Below are 13,674 nucleotides of genomic sequence, written 5' to 3'. Positions count from 1 at the left end.
AGAGGAGGACTCCAAGCTAGGCTGAAATGCCATGCAATGAAAGTTCCTCTACTCAGCATCTTGGTAGTAAATGTACAGTCATTGGAAAACAAGATTGGAGACCTAATGGTAAGATTGCTGTATTAGAGGGAAATGAGGATTTGCTGCATCCATATTTCACGGAGACATGGCTCACTCCTAACAGGTTGGATTCGATGATCAGACACAAGGTCTTCTTGGTACACAGAATACACCGAACTGCAGATTTGAAGCAGGCAAAAGGTGTGGGTCAGTGTTTCATGATAAACTCTTTGTGGTGCACAGATGCAGCAGTCTTAGTCTTGTTGCACACTTGTTCCCCCGACATGGAACATCTAATGTTTAAGTGGCAACCACTCTGTTTACCAAGGGAATTCCATGATCCTGACTTCACATGTAGCCAAAAGCCAATTTAACCAAACACTCAAGATATTGAATGCTGCCATCACCAAACAAAAAAAATGCTGTCTGCAATGCATTTCAAATCATAGCTAGCGACTTCAATATGGTTTGTTTTGAAGAAATCTCTGCCAAATTATCATCAGCACATAATGTGCAACACCAGTGGCCCCAACGCATTAGACCATTGCTATACCATTATTAAGAATGCCTACCATTCCATGCTTAGACTGTGATTTGGGAGATCTGATCACTTGGCTGTCCTTTTCCTACCTGCATACAGGCAGATGCTAAACAGCAAGGCTCCAGAGATAACGACAACAAAGGATTGGCCGCAGGAAGCAGAGGAGCGGCTACGTGATTGTTTTGAGCTGGTGGATTGGGATGTGTTCTAGGACTCATCAGAACATCTGAACGAATACACCACTGACTTTATTACAATAGTTGTGGACAAGTGAGTGCCCACAAAATTGTTCACATTCCTCCCCAACCAGAAGCTCTGGATGAACCATGAGATCCACGATCTGCTGAGGGCCAGATCAGTGGTGTTCAGATCTGGCGACCAAGTAAAGTACAATCTCCAAAAAGCCATCCCTCTCGCCAAGTGACAATTCCAGACCAAACCTGAGTCATGGAGGGATGCTTGACAGCTGTGGCAGGGCTTGGATGCTATTACCTCTTGGAAAGTAAAACCAAGTGGCCACACGGCTTCACTCCCAGATGAGCTCAATACCTTCTATGGCCACTTTGACCTTGACAAACTCCCACAGCCACTGATAACCCGATGATTTCAGTCTCTGAGGCTGATGTGAGAACATCCTTCAGGAGGGTGAACCCACATTAAGTATCCGGCCCAAACGGGTACCCAGCTGAGTACTAAAGACCTGTGCTGATTAACTGGCTGGAGTGTTCAAAGTTTCAATGTACATTTATCATGATCAAAAAATATATAAATTATACACCCTTGGGATTTGTTTGTTTGCAGGCAGCCACAAAGCAAGAAGCCCGATTTAAAAAAACACATGATGCACAAAGAAAGGGTAAAGAAAAAAACACAGATCATGCAGACAATAGAAGTGAAACAAAATGTGTACTTTGATCTGAACCCCAGAGCAGCTTGGAGTAGGCCCAAAGCCTATGGTATCAGCCATCATATTTGTGGGCACAATGCACAGCAGCTGGGGGCAGACTTCATAACCTCAGCACCATGGAGAGAAGAGTGAACATCACAGGAGAGCGAGTGAAATCGTCTCTTGCTTCCGATCCTGACATCCTGCCTTTCCAGTATATCTAGGCATTTAAATTATCTGAACAGCATATTGTACTTTGCGCTGGGACACCGGCACTGCTGCAACGAAAGGCTCAGGGCCTAGAACATACTGCCCAATGACTCACTCCAGGCCCAGATTTTGCTGCCCAGCCCGAAGCCGCTCTCGATGTTTCCAAATCGGCTTGGGCCCAGAGCGACCCAACCTTGCACCCAGGCTTTGAAATTCCTGTGCCTCAGCTTCTCCTCTCTGAATGGCTCACACAATCTGCGCCAATTCTGCAACATACCAGCACACCTCATCCTTCGAACTCGCTTTGCCTTTGGTTGCATCTTCATTGTTTAAGGAGACAATTAACTACAATTTGCCAATATATTTAACCTCTCGCTTTGGCAGACAGTGATACCCACCTGCTTTAAGCAGGCTTCAATTATACTGGTCCCTAAGTAGGTCGGCTGGTGGCGCAGTGAGATCAGCACCGGGCTCGAGAACGGAGGTTCCCGAGTTCGATCCAGTGACAGACCGCCCCTGTTCGTGCTCTCCATCCGCTCCGGGTTGATGTCGAGCTCGCAACTCGGCCTCGTAAAATGATTCTGCAAAGTATCTGAGTGAGGAGTGGCGTCCCACACAGCCTTTCGAGCTGCACCTTGTAAGGCATGAAAATGCCCGAGGCTGGCCTCTCAGATCTGAGTCAACGTCATCATCATCATCATCATCATCATCGAAGAAGAATATGGTAACCTGCCTCAATGACTACCAACTAGTAGCACTTACATCCACTGTGAGAGGTTGATGATGAACCATACCAACTCCTGCCTGAGAGGTGACTTGGATCCACTCCATTCTGCCTACGGGGCCACTGCAGAGACCATTGCACAGGCTCAACCTGGAACATCGGGACAGCAAAGATGCATACATCAAGATACTCTTTATTGACTACAGCTTGGCATTCAATACTATCATCCCCTCAAAACTAATCAATAAGTTTCAAGACCTTGGACTCAACACTTCCATGTACAATTGGATCTTTGATTCCTCACTTACAGACCCCAGTGAGTTCAGATTGGCAACAACATCTCCTCCACAATCTCCATCAGCACAGGTGCACCACAAGGCTGTGTGCTTCGTCCTCTGTTCTACTCACTTTACACTTACGACTGTGAGGCTAAGCACAGCTCCAGTGTCTTATTTACTGTAACTTTGCTGACAACACGGCTGTTGTTGGGTGAATTAAAGGTGATGACGAATCAGTGTAGAGGAGCGAGACTGTACCGATTGTTTATTTATTTATTGTTATTATGTATTTTGTCTCTTTGGTATTGCACAGTCTGTTGTCCTTTGCACATTTGTTGTTTGTATGTCCTGTTGGGTGCGGTCTTTCTTGATTCTACTGTGTTTCTTGGATTTACTGTGTATGCCCTCAAGGCAATAAATCTCAGGGTTGTATATGGTGAAATTAACTTTGAACTTTGAAATATTTTGAATTGACCCCAAAAATGTAATATTCAATGCAAAATGCAAAGTTGAAAATGACTTTACATTATCTGAAAAATATATATGTACTGTGGTGCCAGAAAGTTTGTGAACCCTGTAGAATTTTCTCTATTTCTGCATAAATATGACCGAAAATGTGATCAGATCTTCACACAAGTCCTAAAACTAGATTAAAACAACCCAATGAAATAAATAACACAAAAAATTATATTTGTTCAATTAGTTATTGAGAAAAATGATCAAATATGACATGTATTTGTTGGAATAAGTACGTGAAACTCTGGGGTAAAGCCTTCTACAAAAGCTATTTGGAGTCAGGTGTTTCAACCAACGAGATGAGATTGGAGGTGTGGGTTGTGGAGGTGCCTTGTCCAAAAAAAAGACACACAAAGTCAGTTTACTGACAGAGCCTGCTCTTCTCAAGAAAGATCTCCTGCCCCACTAGAGGCCCGAATATTCTTGACCACTGCTACACAGCAGTCAAGGATGCCTACCATTCCGTCCCACGACCTCACTTCGGAAAATTGGACCATCGGGCCGTACTCCTCCTCCCGGCTTACAAACAGAAACTGAAGCAGGAGGTCACGGTGTCAAAAGTAGTGTCGCGTTGGACGGAGGAAACGGATGAGGTCCTCCGTGACTGCTTTGAATTGGTGGACTGGTTAGTATTCAAGGACTCGGCAGCTAACCTTGATGAGTATGCCTCAGCTATCACGGACTTTATTTGGAAATGCACGGAGGACTATGTGTCTCGCAAGACAATCCGGGTATTCCCTAACCGGAAACCTTGGATGAATTATGAGGTCAAGTCCCTTTTAAAGGCTAGAGCTGCAGCTTTTAGGTCCGGGGATACCAGTCGCTACATGGAATCCAGGCGTGAGCTCCAGAAAGCTATTAAGGGTGCCAAGAGGCAATATCGAGCCAAGTTGGAAGCACAGGCTAACCAAAGGGATTCCAGTAGACTATGGCAGGGTCTAAATGAGATCACTGGGCGCAAAGAAAAGGCTGGGAATATCAATAACTGTGGCGCTTCTCTTCCTGACGAACTTAACGTATTCTATGCAAGATTCAAACAGAAGAGGAGCGTCCTGCTCCCTCCGGATGAACCGGACCTGGTGGCATCGAGATTCATCGTCACCGAGGAGGATGTTAGAAGGGCCTTCCTGAAGATAAATCCAAGGAAGGCGACAGGCCCAGATGGCATCCCAGGACGGGTTCTCTGGGCCTGTGCAAGCGAGCTAGCTGGAGTGTTTGCTGACATCTTCAACTGCTTCTTGCTTCAGTCTAAGATCCCCTCGTGTTTTAAGAAGGCAACGATAATCCCAGTGCCGAAGAAGAGCAAGGTGGCATGCCTGAATGACTATCGACCTGTGGCTCTGACATCAATTGCTATGAAGCGCTTCGAGAGATTGGTTATGGCACACATCAACCACAGCCTACCGGTCAACCTCGATGCTTTGCAATTCGCCTACCGGAGCAGCAGGTCAACGGCAGATGCCATCCCTCTGGCCCTACATTCCTCCGTAGAACACCTGGAGAATAAAGATGCATACGTAAGGCTCCTTTTCATTGACTACAGCACTGCCTTTAATACCATCATTCCAAATAAACTGATTCCTAAGCTCTGGAACCTGAGCCTTAGCACTCAGATCTGCAGCTGGATCTTCAACTTCCTCACAGACAGGACCCAGGCTGTAAAAATTGGGGACAAGCTCTCCTCTACAATCACTCTGAGCACCGGTGTCCCACAAGGCTGTGTACTCAGCCCCCTGCTGTACTCACTGTACACCCATGATCATGTAGCCAAATTTCCATCAAACTCAATATTTAAGTTTGCTGATGACACCACAATTGTAGGCCGTATCTCGGGTAATGATGAGTTTGAGTACACAGAGGAAATTAAGAACCTGGTGCATGGTGCGAAGACAATAACCTATCCCTCAACGTCAGCAAGACAAAGGAATTGGTTGTTGACTTCAGAAGGAGTAGCGGACCACACGACCCAACTTACATTGGTGGTGCGCAAGTGGAACAGGTTAAAAGCTTTAAGTTCCTTGAGGTCAATATCACAAATGACCTGACTTGGTCCAACCAAGCAGAGTTCACTGCCAAGAAGGCCCACCAGCACCTTTACTTCCTGAGAAAAATAAAGAAATTTGGCCTGTCCCCTAAAACCCTCATTAATTTTTAGAGATGCACCATAGAAAGCATTCTAGGGTGCATCACAACCTGGTATGGAAGTTGTCCTGTCCAAGACCGGAAGAAGCTGCAGAAGATCGTGAACACAGCGCAGCACATCCCAGAAATCAATCTTCCATCTGTGGACTCACTTTACACCGCACGCTGTCGGAGCAGTGCTGCCAGGATAATTAAGGACATGACCCACCCAGCCAACATACTTTTTGTCCCTCTTCCCTCCGGGAGAAGGTTCAGGAGCTTGAAGACTTGTACGGCCAGATTTGGGAACAGCTTCTTTCCAACTGTGATAAGACTGCTGAACGGATCCTGACCCGGATCTGGGCCATATCCTCCAAATATCCGGACCTGCCTCTCGGTTTTTTTGCACTACCTTACTTCCCATTTTTCTATTTTCTATTTCTGGTTTATAATTTAAGGAATCTAAGGTGGGGGCTTATATGGGAGGCAGGGTTTGAGGGTCGGCACAACGTTGTGGGCCGAAGGGCCTGTACTGTGCTGTACTATTCTATGTTCTATAATTTAAGTTTTTAATATTTACTAATTTTAACTATTTTTAATATTTAATATTTGTAATCCAGGGAGTGTGAAGCACAGATTCAAATATCTCTGGGACGATTGTACGTTCTAGTACTAATTGTTTGGCGACAATAAAGTATTAAGTATCTGTTTATGTGCACCATGCCTCGATCAAAATAACTTTCAGAGGACCTTAGAAGAAGAATTGTAGAGATGCATGAAGCTAGAAAAGGCTAAAAAGCATTTCTAAAGACCTGAGTGTTCATCAGTCCAGAGTAAGAGAAACTGTCTACAAATGGAGGAAACTCAGTCCTGACGAAGGGTCTTGGCCTGAAACGTCGACTGCACCTCTTCCTAGAGATGTTGCCTGGCCTGCTGCGTTCACCAGCAACTTTGATATGTGTTGCTTGAATTTCCAGCATCTGCAGGATTCCTGTTGTTTGAAACTCAGTACTGTTGCTTCTCTCCCAGGAGTGGGCGTCCTGCAAAGATCACACCAAGAGCTCAATGTACAATGCTGAAGGAGGTGAAAAAGAACTCAAGGGTAACAAAAGACCTGCAGAAATCCCTAGAACTTGCTAAAGTCTCTGTTCATGTGTCCACTATAAGGAAAAACACTGAACAAGAAAGGTGTTCATGGAAGGACACCACAGGGGAAACCACTGCTCTCCAAAACAAAACAGGGTTGCACGTCTCAAGTTTGCAAAAGTCCACTTGGAAGTTCTGCAATGCTTCTAGGACAATACTTTGTGGAAAGATGAGACAAAATTTAAACTTTTTGGCAGAAATGCACATTGCTATGCACAGAGGAAAAAGGGCACTGCGCACCAAACCCAAAACCTCATTCCAACTGTGAAGCATGGTGGAAGGAACATCATGGTTTGGGGCTGCTTTGCTGCCTCAGGGCCTGGACAGCTTGCAATCATTGAGGGAACAATGAATTCAAAATTGTATCAAAACATTTATAGGAGAATGTCAGGGTAGCAGTCTGTCACCTGGAGCTTAATAAAAGTTGGATACTGGAACAAGACAATGATCTGAAAGACAAGAGTAAATTCACAACAAGATGGTTTAAAAAGAAGAAAGTTTGTGTTTTGGAATGGCCGAGTCAAAGTCAAGACCTCAATCCTAAAGAAATGTTGTGGAAGGACCTGAAGCAAGCAGTTCATGCAAGGAAGTCCACGAACATCCCAGAGTTGAAGTAGTTTTGTAAGGAGGAATGGCCTAAAATTCCTCCAAACCGATGAGCAAGACTAATCAACAGTTACCGGAAACATCTGGTTGAAGTTATTGCTGTGCAAGGAGGTCACATTAGTTACTGAAAGCAAAGGTTCACATACTTTTCCAACAAACACATGTAATATTGGATCATTTTTCTCAATAAATAAATGAACAAGTATAATGTTTTTTGTGTTGTCTATTTAATTAGGTTGTCTTTATCTAGTTTTAGGACTTGCATGAAAAACTGATCACATTTTAGGTCATATTTATGCAGAAATAGAGAAAATTCTACAGGGTTCACAAACTTTCTAGCACCACTGTTATTGTAATATTAATTGTAATATTAATCACTTAAACTAACTGCTTTTCCAATGAAGACTTCCAATTTTGGAAGGAATTATAGGCTAACTTAATGAAGTAAACTTGAAATAATAATGCTTGGATGAAAATATTATGAAAGAGTATAAAGAATGCAGTTTTATATTTTATAAGCTTTGAGGAAATAAACATTTTAAATTAAAATTGCAATTCTGTCTCTATTTAGTTGAAGACACATAAGGCTCTTGGAATAAACCATTGAAAGAGCAGAACCAAGTAATCTCAAATGAAGTTAGCAATTTAGAAAATGCAATTTATTGCTCATTGCAAATATCAAGAGGATCGTTTTCAGCAACATGTTCAGATAAAGTAAATCCTTTAAGATGGCCGTAATGAAATCCTGAATGAAATAAAAGTTGGTCTCTTTGAGGCAAAGACAGGAAAAATTATTATGGAGAACATTTAAATAACATGATAATAAACGATTACTTTAGGCACAAGGTTCTACTCAGAACCTTGATTCCAATATGGTAACTGAAGTGCCAGTATGCAGATTTGAAGCATGGTCACTGTGAACACCATACTTTAAGAGGGTTGAGTCTGTGATGCTGTCACTTGCTGAAGGGATGCAGAGAAATCAGATTCTGACATGAAGAACACGCATTGCATGTTTGATATTCTCCGGCTCAGTCTCTCTCTTGTTGATGCACAGCGGAACACTTATTTAGCAGCGGGAAGGCCTTCCCACTAATGCGACTTAGGTAAGTTAATGTCTGATTTTTACTGGCTGTTGTTAGGATTAAACAGTTATGAGTATTTTTTGTGGTACTCAGGGGTATAGAGATTGCTTTCAAAGATTCACAGTACATTTATTATCAAATTATGTATGCAGTATACAACCCTAAAATTCCCCACAGACAGTCACAAAGGAAAGAAGAACCCTGCAACCAACCTGCTCAAACAAAAAAAAGACATCAGCCACCACCCCCGCTTCCCCTGCGTGCAAAACATTGTGCAAACGTTGACAAAAAAAACGAGTGAAAACAGAATGTACAGCACAAAATCAAAAGGCATATTTCAGTCCTGTTGGTTGGGCAGGCACTGGAAGTCATTGATGAGACTTTATGCCAGTCAGTTTCACCCAAGCATGCATGTCTTTGTAGACATTCCCCTTGGAGTTTGGCGTGACTAAAATAATGACAACAGAGCACAGAGACCAGAACGGACAGCTGGTGGACAGGAAGGAGGATTCTCACTGGGAGGCCAGATCAACCATTTGAGATGCAATGCTCAACTTGTACTTTATGAAGTTAGTTCTGAATGAAAAGTACCCTTGACTTCGTTCATAACGCCAGCTTCGGAGAAGGACTGCATTGCTGGTAGCAATCAATGTCACTACTTGCCCTTCATAAGATATACAGAGCTGAACTCATTTCATTCTCTCCTGCCAGTGAATACCTTGCAGGCCAAGAGACTAAATTATTCATTTTTCAGAATCTAGGATTTATTGATCCTCCTTTTTTGCCTTTGAACTGAGGAGCTTGCAATCCCACTTCAAAAGACATTTGAGTCAACTAAACAAATGAGTCTGGGATCTGTAATGTACGGATCTATTGCTTTTCGAGCAATAACCAACCCCCCACCCCACATTTAGCATTACATATTGATCTGTTGTCTGCGCCTACACTGTTGTCTACACAAGCACATTTTTCCCTTTCTCTCACTTGCAGCAATGCAAATACACAAGTTAAAGCCATCTCCTGTGTGAGTGCTTTTATTTAATTGACACGTAGTGCACAGACACAACAAATTGGTGATGAGTACGCTCCTGAACATCAGAAAATATCACAAACTGCACCTACAGTTACAGGATGAAACAACGAGAGTTAAACTGCGGGACAAGGCCATCATAGATCCTAACAAATGCGTGAGTACAGTGCACGGCAACAGTGAAAGACATGCTGAACTTAAAGTGAAAATAATGTGGTGATGGCTCCTTTCAGAAAAGTTGATGAATTTGATAGTACTAATGAAGGCTGGGAGTTGTATATCGAGAACGTGTAACTGTACTGTAACGCAAATAACATGGAGAAGGAAAAGAAAGGCCCTACACTTCACAGCTTTACAGGTGCAAGGAACCACAGTCTCTTACGCAACCTAGAGACCCCTGAAAAGCAAGCGAGAAAGACATTCGATGAAATTGTTACAATTTTACTGAATCACTGGGCCCTAAACTGTTGGCAATAGCTGAGAGATTTAGATTTTACAAAAGGAATCATTCAAAAGATGAAAGCCTTTCTGAACCAATCCACTACTTATTCAACTAAACACTTTAAAATGCAGAGATTTCATAGATTTTTAAATAATACAAATTATGTACAAAGTAAAAAATGGACAGCTACCACAAAGTATCCAAAGGTTGTTTAAAATGAGAGAAAGCCAACGTGATTTGAGAGGAACATGTATATTTCAAAAACAAAGGATAAGAACAAATGTGACAAATCATTGTATTTCAGTCAGAGGGGTGAATCTCTGGAACAGTTGTAGTGAGAATTTAAAAATATGCACCACACTCAAGTTTAAAAAAAATTATTTAAAAATAATTTATTGAACAATTATAAAATATATGATTTAAAATGAATGGGAGTAATGTAAATAAGTGATACTTGGAATTGGATTTTGTGTTAAAAGATTATGAAATTTTTTGTTTTGATGTGATGATTGACGCCAAATATGTTGTTGTATAAGTAAGAGAGGTAGGCGTAAAAAGCTGTAGCTTCAGCCTACACCCTTTCGGTCTGTTTTAAAAAATATCTATTTTTTTTGTTGTAATTTTGTCTTATGAAATCATCGTTGAAAATGATGCTTTTTGTTATGTTTGTACTGACTGAAATAAATTTCGTTCATTCATTCAATATATTGCAGAACTGTGCAAACTTTCCCAGTACTGTGACTTTAGAGATGGACTTTCTGATGCATTAAGGGATGGGCTTTTATATGGCATGCATAGTCAAAACACTCAAACAAGGCTACTGGCAGAAAGAGACCTAATCCAAGTACGGGCATTGACCATTGCAATATCATTAAAAACTGTTGGTTCAAAGTAAAAGTCTGCCGGAAGTGTCACAGACAAGGTCACATAAAGAGAGGCAGAGAAAAAACACAACCAAGTGAAAAGTCTCAAACACAAAACTAAACAAAAGCTTAAAGTTACCGAATGTAAAACAGAATCAGACAACATAGAGTCTGACAAAGCTGAACTGTCATGCCTAGAACTGCATAGTATTACTGAAGCAGATCACAATATAATATGGATCACAACAGATATGTCTGGTGTAAAAGTAAAAATGGAGCTGGATAGAGGGAAACAACAGGAATTCTGCAGATGCTGGAAATTCAAGCAACACACATAAAAGTTGCTGGTGAACGCAGCAGGCCAGGCAGCATCTGCAGGAAGAGGTGCAGTCGACGTTTCAGGCCGAGACCCTTCGTCAGGACTAACTGAAGGAAGAGTGAGTAAGGGATTTGAAAGTTGGAGGGGGAGGGGGAGATCCAAAATGATAGGAGAAGACAGGAGGGGGAGGGATGGAGCCAAGAGTTGGACAGGTGATAGGCAAAAGGGATACGAGAGGATCATGGGACAGGAGGTCCGGGGAGAAAGATGGGTGGGGGGGGGGAACCCAGAGGATGGGCAAGAGGTATATTCAGAGGGACAGAGGGAGAAAAAGGAGAGTGAGAGAAAGAATGTGTGCATAAAAATAAGTAACAGATGGGGTACGAGGGGGAGGTGGGGCCTTAGCTGAAGTTAGAGAAGTTGATGTTCATGCCATCAGGTTGGAGGCTACCCAGACGGAATATAAGGTGTTGTTCCTCCAACCTGAGTGTGGCTTCATCTTTACAGTCGAGGAGGCCGTGGATAGACATATCAGAATGGGAATGGGATGTGGATAGAGGGTTAGCTTTGTCTATAATTCCAGAGGCTGAATACAACAGTCTGTTTTCTAAGATACAATAAGAGAAGACCTCAGTGATGCTAAAGACTTACACAAGTGAAAAAGTGTCTCCCAAAGGAAAACTGAAAGTAAGTGTGATGTATAAAGGCCAAACACAACATTTAGAGCTTTACGAGGGGTGATTGATAAGTTTGTGGCCTAAGGTAGAAGGAGTCAATTTTAGCACATTTATTTTTCAACATAGTCCCCTCCTATATTTACACACTTAGTCCAGCAGTCGTAGAGCATACGGATCCCTTCTTTGTAGAAGTTGGTGTCTTGGACCTCCAGAAAGTGGTCCACAGCAGGGGTGATTAATAAGTTTGTGGCCTAAGGTTTATCGTCGCCGGAGATTTTAACCACACGAACCTTAAGTCAGTGTTCCCCAAATTCCATCAGTATGTGGACTTTGCAACTAGGGTATACGGGCTTAGCCCTGCCCCCACCTTGGCTACTCAGACCACATCTCTGTTATGCTAATTCCAGCATACGGACCGCTCATCAGACGCTCCAGACCAGTTCTGAAGAAGGTGAAAACCTGGCCAGCGGGAGCCATCTCTGCTCTTCAAGACAGCTTTGAGTACACTGACTGGCACATGTTCAGGGAGGCTGCAACCGATGGCGACCAACAACTTAGAGGAGTACACGGCATCAGTGACGAGCTACATCAGCAAGTGCATCGATGATATCATTGTGGCCAAGACCATCACTACTTGCGCTAACCAGAAGCCATGGATGACCGAGGAGGTGCGTGCGCTGCTGAGGACCCATGACTCCGCCTTCAGAGCAGGCAACAAGGCAGCCCTAACAACGGTGAGGGCCAAACTGTCCCGGGCCATCAGAGAGGCAAAGCGTGCACAAGCCCAGCAAATCCACAGCCACTTCCAGGACAGCGGCGACACGTGGCGCATGGGGAAGGGCATTCAGGACATTACCAACTACAAGACTACACCACCTGCCTGTGCTGGTGATGCCTCCCTCCCAGATGTGTTGAATAACTTCTACACTCGTTTTGAGGTGGAAAATGACTTGGCGGCGAGGAAGTCCACCCCTCCTCCTAATGACCAGGTGCTGTGTCTTACTGTGGCCGATGTGAGGAGAACCCTGTGCAGGGTCAACCCACGGAAGGCTGCTGGACCAGACAATATTCCTGGCAGAGTGCTTAGAGGATGTGCAGACCAGCTAGCTGAGATTCTCACTGACATCTTCAACATCTTCCTAAGCAACGTCATCATTCCTACGTGCTTCAAGGCCACCACCATCGTCCCCGTGCAGAAGAAGTCTTCAGTGTCCTGCCTCAACAACTACCGTCCCAACGCACTCACATCCATCATCATGAAGTGTTTCGAGAGGCTCGTCATGAGCTCATCAGGACCCCGCTGACCCCCTCACTGGACCCCCTGCAGTTCACATTATGTCCCAACCATTCAACAGATGATGCCATTGCCATTACCCTCCACCTGGCCCTAACCCACCTGGACAAAAAAGACACGTATGTTTGAATGCTGTTCATAGTCTTCAGTTCAGCATTCAACACTATCATTCCTCCAGTTGCAGAGGGAGGTGTTCAGGCCCAGTAGGCTCAGAAACTGATTGGAAAGCTGAGCCTACTGGGCTGAACACCGCCCTCTGCAACTGGATCCTAGATTTCCTGACTGGGAGACCTCAGTCAGTCCGGATTGGAAGCAGCATCTCCAACACCATCACACTGAGCACAGGGCCCTCCAGGGCTGTGTGCTCAGTCCACTGCTGTTCACTCTGCTGACCCACTACTGTGCTGCAACACACAGCTCGAACCACATCATCAAGTTCACCAATGACACGTCCGTGGTGGGTCTCATCAGCAAGAACGATGAGTCAGCATACAGAAAGGGGGTGCAGCGGCTAACGGACTGGTGCAGAGCCAACAACCTGTCTCTGATTGTGAACAAAACAAAAGAGATGGTTGTTGACTTCAGGAGGACACAGAATGACCACTCTCCGCTGAACATCGATGACTCCTCCGTAGAGATCGTTAAGAGCACCAAATTTCTTGGCGTTCACATGGTGGAGAATCTCACCTGGTCCCTCAACACCAACTCCATAACAAAGAAAGCCCAACAGCATCTCTACTTTCTGCGAAGGCTGAGAAAAATCCATCTCCCACCCCCCCCCCCCATCCTCACCACATTCTACAGAGGTTGTATCGAGAGCATCCTGAGCAGCTGCATCACTGCCTGGTTCGGAAATTGCACCATCTTGGATCGCAA

At 43.9% G+C, this 13,674-nt stretch overlaps 1 protein-coding gene across 1 annotated transcript in view; it reads right to left on the bottom strand.

Annotated features, from left to right (window-relative positions):
* Positions 1-13,674, bottom strand: part of LOC134339515 (dystrobrevin beta) — a 587,877-nt gene that overhangs the window by 553,397 nt on the left and 20,806 nt on the right. The window contains exon 2 of the mRNA XM_063036126.1: positions 4,652-4,711. The gene's annotated coding sequence lies outside the window, so the exon portion shown is untranslated. The remainder of the gene's footprint in view (positions 1-4,651; positions 4,712-13,674) is intronic.

Source organism: Mobula hypostoma, chromosome 2 (assembly GCF_963921235.1).
Source record: "Mobula hypostoma chromosome 2, sMobHyp1.1, whole genome shotgun sequence".
NCBI classification, from domain to species: domain Eukaryota; kingdom Metazoa; phylum Chordata; class Chondrichthyes; order Myliobatiformes; family Myliobatidae; genus Mobula; species Mobula hypostoma.
The sequence above is the reverse complement of the archived record's forward strand: the minus strand, read 5'-3'. Positions and strand labels throughout refer to the sequence as shown.